This window comes from Phytophthora infestans, genomic scaffold, assembly GCF_000142945.1.
Source record: "Phytophthora infestans T30-4 supercont1.5 genomic scaffold, whole genome shotgun sequence".
Classification (NCBI taxonomy): Eukaryota; Oomycota; class Peronosporomycetes; order Peronosporales; family Peronosporaceae; genus Phytophthora; species Phytophthora infestans.
Window position 1 is genome coordinate 3,727,873 of NW_003303754.1, and position 8,086 is coordinate 3,735,958.

Genomic DNA, 8,086 nt, shown 5'->3' on the forward strand with positions numbered 1-8,086 from the left:
TAGTAACACGAGTGCTACAGTATACTAGTACGTAGAAAATAGGAGAATCGTGTTTTGGATTACCTCGAATTCATAGCCTACGTCTACGAGCAGCTCTGCACAAGCACAGCCTCGATAACTATATCCTTTTGTACGAATTAACCCCTTGGACGCAGAGGTGTGACACGAATAGGCTAAGAAAAGTGCTTATACCCTCCCGGAGGGTATAAGAAAAAACCTTTGTTAAAATATGATATAATTAATTCAAGGTTAAAAATGCACTTTCTTAGCAACGAATGTAGCTAACCTCCTTGGTAATTATTCCGCAGAAGGGGATGGTGTGATCAGCGGATTTAAAATTCTCCAATCAGCTGTTTCCTGGTCATTCTATGCAAGCCCTAAATTTGGAGACAGCCACAGCACACGCATCACAGACAAACATCTCCCTCTTTCCCCCAACTAGACCCCAAGCAGCGGTGCAAACTATAGCGGCATAGTGGCAGTAACAGGATGGCCAAGTGAGAGCTAACAGAGACGAATGCATATGCAGGTACGGTGCCAATAAATGGTTGAGATTGTGAAGGTACGTGTATTGACAAGGTTAGCTACGGGTTGGCAAGACTACGGTCCCGAATGTGACTCTCCTTTGGCGAAAACTCACCGTTCTGCCACAGGATATGCCATATCTGTGCACACGTCATTCCTTCGTTTGCTGGATGCCTTCAAACTTTGTTGCAAAGCGTCACCACACCCTTCTTGTCCTCCGCACACTTTGGGCAATAGAATGTCGATGTCCCCCCACGCCGCTTACCTTCAGGCTTGTAGCAGGAGCAGACTTTACACTGGTGCTGTCTCAGCCTCTGGACACCGTTGTTCATGCGCGTATCTGGCGTTTGAGCTAGTACATGCCCGCCATGTACAGTAACTTGTTCAGTAACTGTAGTAGAAGGTCGAAATAATCCGGTTGTCTCTGTAAATGCTGTCTGTGTTTGGAGGATAAGTTGCTTGTGCATTCTTGCCAAGAACACGTAATGCGACATCTTCTTCTTGCTCTGTTTCTCCCACAACAGCGAATGTACAATGTACGCGTTCACCATGGCCATGTCTAATAGCCCAAGGAAGAGACTCTTGTAGTATTTCTGAAATCTGGTATACAGAACAGCATAAATTAGAGACCATAAGTTGACATTGTCAGGGTAGCATTTACCTTGCTGCTAATTGCATAGAGTACGACTGAAGTCGCAATTGATCATGGCGATCAACACCACCCATGAAGCGCTGGTATTCTGCAACAATCCCCGGGCATGGAACAGTGCTCTGCTCTCCATTCTTTTCACGGCGCTGAACACTCATAGCTGTTCCAACTTGGGATGCCAGGAAGTAAACCGATCTGTTATCAGCCCAGCTCAGTGCCACTAGACCCGGATTGCTTTTAGCGGTCGCCATTTTGAAGGAGCCCCTTCTAACGTTTGCTGGTCGCTTCTTGAAAGGAAATTCAACCCCTTTGCACCACCCTTTTCGATTCTTTTGTATAGTCCCAACGAAATTGAAGCCCATAGTCCGCAGTTGTTGCGCTAGCGGCACAGAAGTATAAAACTGCAACCACGAGACGCCTTCCTTGGTAAGGGAGTCCACGGAAATCACTCGCAATATTTCGTATGACAGCCGGCGGGCCGCTCTTTGTGTCCATCGATTGAGCATCTTTCTTGTCCTTCTTTCGCCCAACGTCGACCTCAACTCTGTCATGCATCAAGTAATGTACTCTAAGTCAGCATAGCTTCAATGATTTATCGTGACTATGTCAGCATTACCTTTTGCAGTAGCCCGACTCGGCGCAGCACGTCATGACGCACTTGATTCCCCACTTATGAGTCTTGTCCTTCATGTACATGCGTGTCGGATTGCGCCGATTGAACGAAGGTAACATACCTTCATCAACAGCCACTCTTGAACCCAAGACATACCCCTCCTTGAATGTGGTTTCCACCGTTGCCAGCACCGAGCGAATTTTCCAGCCCCTATCATTAGAAGCCGCAGGATCTTCGTTGTCAGTAAAATGCAGAAATCTGGTAATGAGCCGAAAACGGTCTCGAGACATAGCTTTTCCAAATGTTCCTGCAGGAATTAGGCCATCCTCGGCCATATTCCAGTGCATCTCAAACGACTTTCGAGGACTCAAGGCATGGGCCAACATCAGCTCAACCCATTGAACAACTTCGTGCGGCAGAATCTTATCAAATTTCATCAGGCGCTTTCTCAGTTTTTCTTTACTCTTCTGAAGCCGGTGCATCACCTTCCCTTCTTGCTGTACCATTTTCTCGAGGCGTGCTTCAAGCGTTTGCTTCCAATACCGGTTAGACTCGCTTGCAACATGCCGCCAGAACGATTTGTGCAGGAAATAGTAGAAGAGGTCGATAGGTGACTGTGAAGCAGCTATGACGCCTTGTGAGGGTCCACAGTACCCGTCGTACATGTTGTCTACACCAGCATCATTAGTGACAGGCGTTGTTGCATCGTCCGGTAGAACAGTCCAGCCATCTTGTGCCATGGCAGCAAGTTGAGTGGTGTCATAAATCTCAGACGACTATGTCAGCATAATGTCCGTTAGATAAACTCTCCTTGGCTCCACAAAAAAAAAAAAACAATACACACCTTGAACGCGCAACCGCATATCATCAATTTCAGCTGGCTTCATAAGGCCGATCATACGACTGACCTCTTCTGCGACTGACTCGTTTGTATCTTCACTCTCGCTGGAATCTTCATCCACAAATGTTTCAGCGGTCTCCACCAAATCATCACTCCCTTCTCCGTCCGAATCTAGAAAATCTTCACCTTCTCCCAATACGAGGTTTGGATCAGTGGCTTCCATCACCGCGAATTCGATTCCTCGAAATTGAGACGAACTGACTGTTGCAGGCGGAATCGTCACTCCGTCGTCGTCTCGGGTCGTGTCGCCAGTATCACCTTCAGACTCAGAATCATTCCAATCACTCTCATCGAAAACGTACTCACTGTTTTCGCCATCGCTGCTACCGGCGATGACTGAATCCACATCACCATCCATATGTCCGACTGGAGATTTATTGGCATCATCAATAGCTACAATAACCCACACTTGGAATTAGCAAACATATTCGTCAGCATATTAAAAAATCAGCAATGCTATACCTGGAGGGTCAGTATTAGCAGATGCTACCAAGTCAGCATCAACGTTTTCGTATACACACCACGTCAGCGTATGAACAAGTCAGCATAAAAACAGTCGACTATACCTGTCGTGTCAGCGTTAGCTTGTCCTCCGTTGTCAGCATTATCTAAAAATCATTACGACAGTGTCAGCTTAGCATAACGTCAGCATATTATCGGGTTCTTATACCATTCTTGTCAGTGCTCATGAAACCAGGTTCTTGATTTGTCTGAGGGGGATCTACACGAAGTCCATCGTTTGCTACAAATACCCAGTTAGATCTTTATAGGCACCAGCACTGAAACGAAGCGGTACCTTGGGAGTTTTCGCCTCCCCACACTCTACCGAGCGACGAGAGCTCTCGACGGCGATCTGCTGCTTCTTGGTCAAGCTGCTTCTTCGTCATCTTCTTCGTCGTCTTTGTAGAAGGCTTTGCGGCCTTATGCTCTGTAGATGTCTGTTTCACGCGTTTCTTCGCCGGCGCTTTACCTGACACAGGAGCATCTCTCTTTAGTGCAATTGCAGCCTCGATTTCGGGCGGATCAGGCACTGGAGTGGGAGAGTCTGACGCAGCAGCGCCTATAGTGCTTTGGACTAAATTTCAGTACAAACAGTAGGTCACTTTTGTAAACACATAGTAACAGCAAGATACTACTTACTCGCTTGAGAAGGCGGGCGCACCCATACGGTCGCGATATTAAGCCGCGCGCACAGCTCTGTATCGCGACGCACATACGCCAGTAGTTCATCCTCGCCGTTGAAATAGTCCGTGCCGCGTTTACCTCCCCTAACTTTGCTTCCTGGTTTCAGGTAGTTGTGACTACACGCATTTATGCAAGTTAGTACATTAGTGTGGTGCAACAAAGTAGACAAAAAGGTAACGTACTGGATCTGGATGCCGGCTGCAGGCTTCCACGTCCAACCCTCCTTTCGTAGAAGTGGCCATACTGACTTAAAATCCATAAAGTAAGTCATTCTTGCGCTTGTCTTGGCAAAAACGAAGAATGAGTGGCTTGGCGCGAAAGCGGCAAAGGGAACCAAAATCTATTTTTTTCCAAAATATGAGAGTCTGCTCTTTACGCGCGGTACATCAAGCCACCTGTTTCATGTACCAATTAAATTGCTGGATTTGTACACGTGGACCAATAACAGTCGATCAATTTATGGGAAGGGGCGTGGATACGCTTTTGCGGATTTCGTGGCATAGTGAATCTAAGTAATTGTTATGCTGTTCTGAACAGCATAAGACCATATTACAACCCTCCGCGTCCAAGGGGTTAACAGCGTCGATGTGTTTATTATATAAAAGTTAATTACTGACAAAGCTTACCGTTTGCGTCTTTGCCACGACAGTTCCTTTAATTAGCTACTGAAGTGATGGCGCTTACCCAAGCCAACGCTTCTGCAATGCTTCACTTGCATGCCCATTCATACAAATATGAAGGGAATCTGGGAGCTCAGCAAGATTCATTTTGGGTACACGGTATTGTCCTTTCTAAATTTGGGTACCTCGACTCCCTAAGCTCATTACCATGTATCCCCGTAACTTTGGTTACCGAAATTCGCGGGGGGGGGGGGGGGGGTCGGTGAGGTATATTGATGTGACTTAGATTCAAAACTAACAACTCTCTATACCGGCCTATTTGCAGCTCGAAGAACTGGGTTAGGCGACCTTTGCCATTCAGCAACCCTGCGTGGACTTCAAAGTTGCGCAATGAGCAAAATAATTGTCATTCTGCAACATAGTGCAACGAATTGCGCTGCCATCAAAGCAAAGTACACATTGTATATCGTTGCCATCAAGTAGGATGGTCAACGCGGAGTATGAGCAGCTCACTTGTGAGTAGTTATGGGCAATAAGGTATTTCAAACGCATGTCTGTCTAAAATAGAGCAGCATGCGGTTTTTAATAGTTAGCGACGTTTGGTTCGGAGCTGTTACCCGCTCCGAATTCGCTCCACAGATAACGGATTGTTCGCGTTGAATTACACGGAACGGAAACAGATAAGATCACTAGGACGATAAGTTCTCATCGGTTCTCTCCGAACCCCTCTAAGTTCTTGCTTTTAACTTTAATGCTCACTTCCAGTTTACCTACAAGTGTTCAAGTCAATTAGGGAACAGGAGCGTTGGTCGCCATGAAAATTAAAGGCTGAATTACGAGCTCTCTTGTTGTGTGGACTAAATTTTGTGTAATTCTTGATACGAGGGCTTCGCTATTACAGAAATGTTTGGTACGTTCAAGAGAAACGTTGACACCGTAACCAGTCGGTCCTTATTTTTTCAAGATAATCTTCGCCGTGGGCTCCGGTATTGTGTTGCGAGATTGGTTGCTAAGTGTGTTGCAGCGAAGAAAACCGAAAAGCACCAACGTCATTGGTTCTACCGGGACAAGTCAATAAGATTTACGAAAAGCGGTATCTGTGGTCATCGGACGCTTGTGCATTGACCCCATATCAATGATTGTGTCTAGAAAAGTAGGATGCCACGCGGGTGACCTCTCGTCTGAAAAGTGTTTTAATCACAGCTATTCACGACGACGCCAACCCCCCCCTAATTTCGCCAAATAGATTTAGGTCCTCAAAGACAGCGCATTGCTGCCGAAGTTTGTTTCGCAAAAAAAGGAATCTTAGGTGCAAGTGCGGTACAGGCAGTATTATAATAGCCTGTATTCATTAGTGCACATAGCGGGAAACCGTGGGCGCAGGTCTGGGGCACAATAGTAGATATGTCAAATCGCTATCTCGATTTTGAGCGTAGGAACATTCTCCCTTGTCAACATCGAGATAATGAAAACTTGGCACGATGTGTACACAAAGATCTCATAAGTGAGGAAGCTTATAAAGTTTGTGAAGAGAGTTGCCTTGGCCTGCGATCAAGAAAACAAATGCTGTCGACAGGTAGTCAACAAGATCTGTTCCATGGATGCTGATGGAGTTTTCCAAGCAGCTAGTCACGGCATTACGTTTACGGAGCTAGCAGGGTACGCAGGAAAGCAGCGGCTGAATGATTCTTGCGGCTACATGGTCTCCCTCCGTGTTGCTAGTGAGGCAATGATGCAACATTGGCGACAGCCTACGGTAGTCGCTGTTGTGGATTCGATATATATGCGGCGGACGAAGAAAGAAGGAACAAATACCTCGACACCGAAGACCATGTCTTCACGAAGGTTCACACAAATTTCATAGTATGTTGCCCTAACTACATTGACGTGAGCTCCCCTCACTGGTGTGGCATCATTTTCGACATGGAACGTCGAATCATTTCGAAATACGTACCGTTCCAAAGAGAGTCTTGTCTCGATGAGTTGTAGAGCATAATCACTCAAGGTTACATGAAAATGATGAATCCGGAACTGAAGATGGAAACTAGAGCCTTTTACAGCTGGCGTCAGCAAGATGGGCTCCGCTGCGACGTACTAGTCGTTCATTGGTTCGAGTAGAGCTTATCTCTCGTGCGTACGATGCCCCCTGACAAGAACTTAACATGCTTTCCAGTGATTCGGAATGGCTAAGTTGACCAGAAGCAGTTATCATACGAGAGATATAAGCACTTTTCCTACGTATTCGACAGCATAATGTCAGGTATCGATAATGACAAATAAGACACTTTTTTTCATATCAAGGCTAACGTGCCTTACTTTGTGGACGAAAGCGAAATTTGCAAAGCATTCTACGTGTGCTACAACACAATTATAGGTAAAAAAAACTCTAAATACTGATGCGAACCGGTACGGAGCCGACAAGGCTGCGCCCGCTCTCTACGCAAAATTTCGGGACGGCTAACTTACAGCCATTAACTGTGAGGTAACTACGTTCAGAGTTGGGCCTCTTTATAGCTTATTGTGGCGAGCTTTTCATTTACAAGCCAGCACTACCGATGGTTGCAGCCAAAAGTATGGTCAGTATTAGGGCTCGAAAGAACCCGTACAATATTGTACGGCCTGCTTCCAGCCCCCATATTCTCACCGAACAATAGCTTATTACTGTCAAATACTAAATATATTGAAAGTTCTATGTCCCCACTGCTTTAGCGCTTAGACGCAGCACCATCCGCATACTCGCTGGTGTGCATTGGTGTCCGCAAACGAGTCACGTTCCAGTAGTATTTGTAGGCACGTCAAAACAGAGGACGTTCACCGATATTATAAGCATCAAAAGCAAATTCCATACCGGTAAGAACCAGTAAAAACAAACACTTCTGTTTTTTAAAAAAATGCAAGCGGCTCATTCCTGCGCCGGCATTCCCCCTCCCTTCCGCGCTCAGCCTGCCATCCGGGTCCGTGCACGCTGTACCCCTCCCGATTCGTCGACACTTGTGTCCCGCCAAGGCCTCTACACCGTCATTTAAGGTGATAGGAAATTTCTAGGTGCTGAACTGCAGTGTGTGGATTTTCCACTTTAGCATTTAGTTCAACGAACTTGATGTACAATACTGCCCTCCTAATTCAGTCTGAAACATCCTGTTGGTTTGCTGGTAAAAACCTAAGTGAATAAGATTGATGTTATCGTTCTTCTACTTGTCTTTCCTGTCCTTTGTGCACTACCTGCTCCAACCAACTGTCGCTACCAACCATGTAGGTGTTGTACTATATGGACCAATCACAGGACGGTTCACTACTGAGCCGGTCCAATGGCCCGAACCGAGCATGAGCGGTGCACTGCTCAACACTCCCACTCATTGCTTACTGCACGGTGTCCACCTTCTTCTTGATACCGCTAGCGTTCCGCAAATACTTGAGCGTCTTGGTGCCAAGCCCCTTTGTGAGCATGTCCGCGAGTTGGTGCTTAGTGTCCACGTAGTCGATCTTGACCGTTCCGCTCGCTACACTTTCCCTCGTGAAGTGGTGCTTGATGTCGACATGCTTAGTTCTGGCATGATAGCCAGCGTTCAGGGCCAGTGCTATCGCCCCTTGGT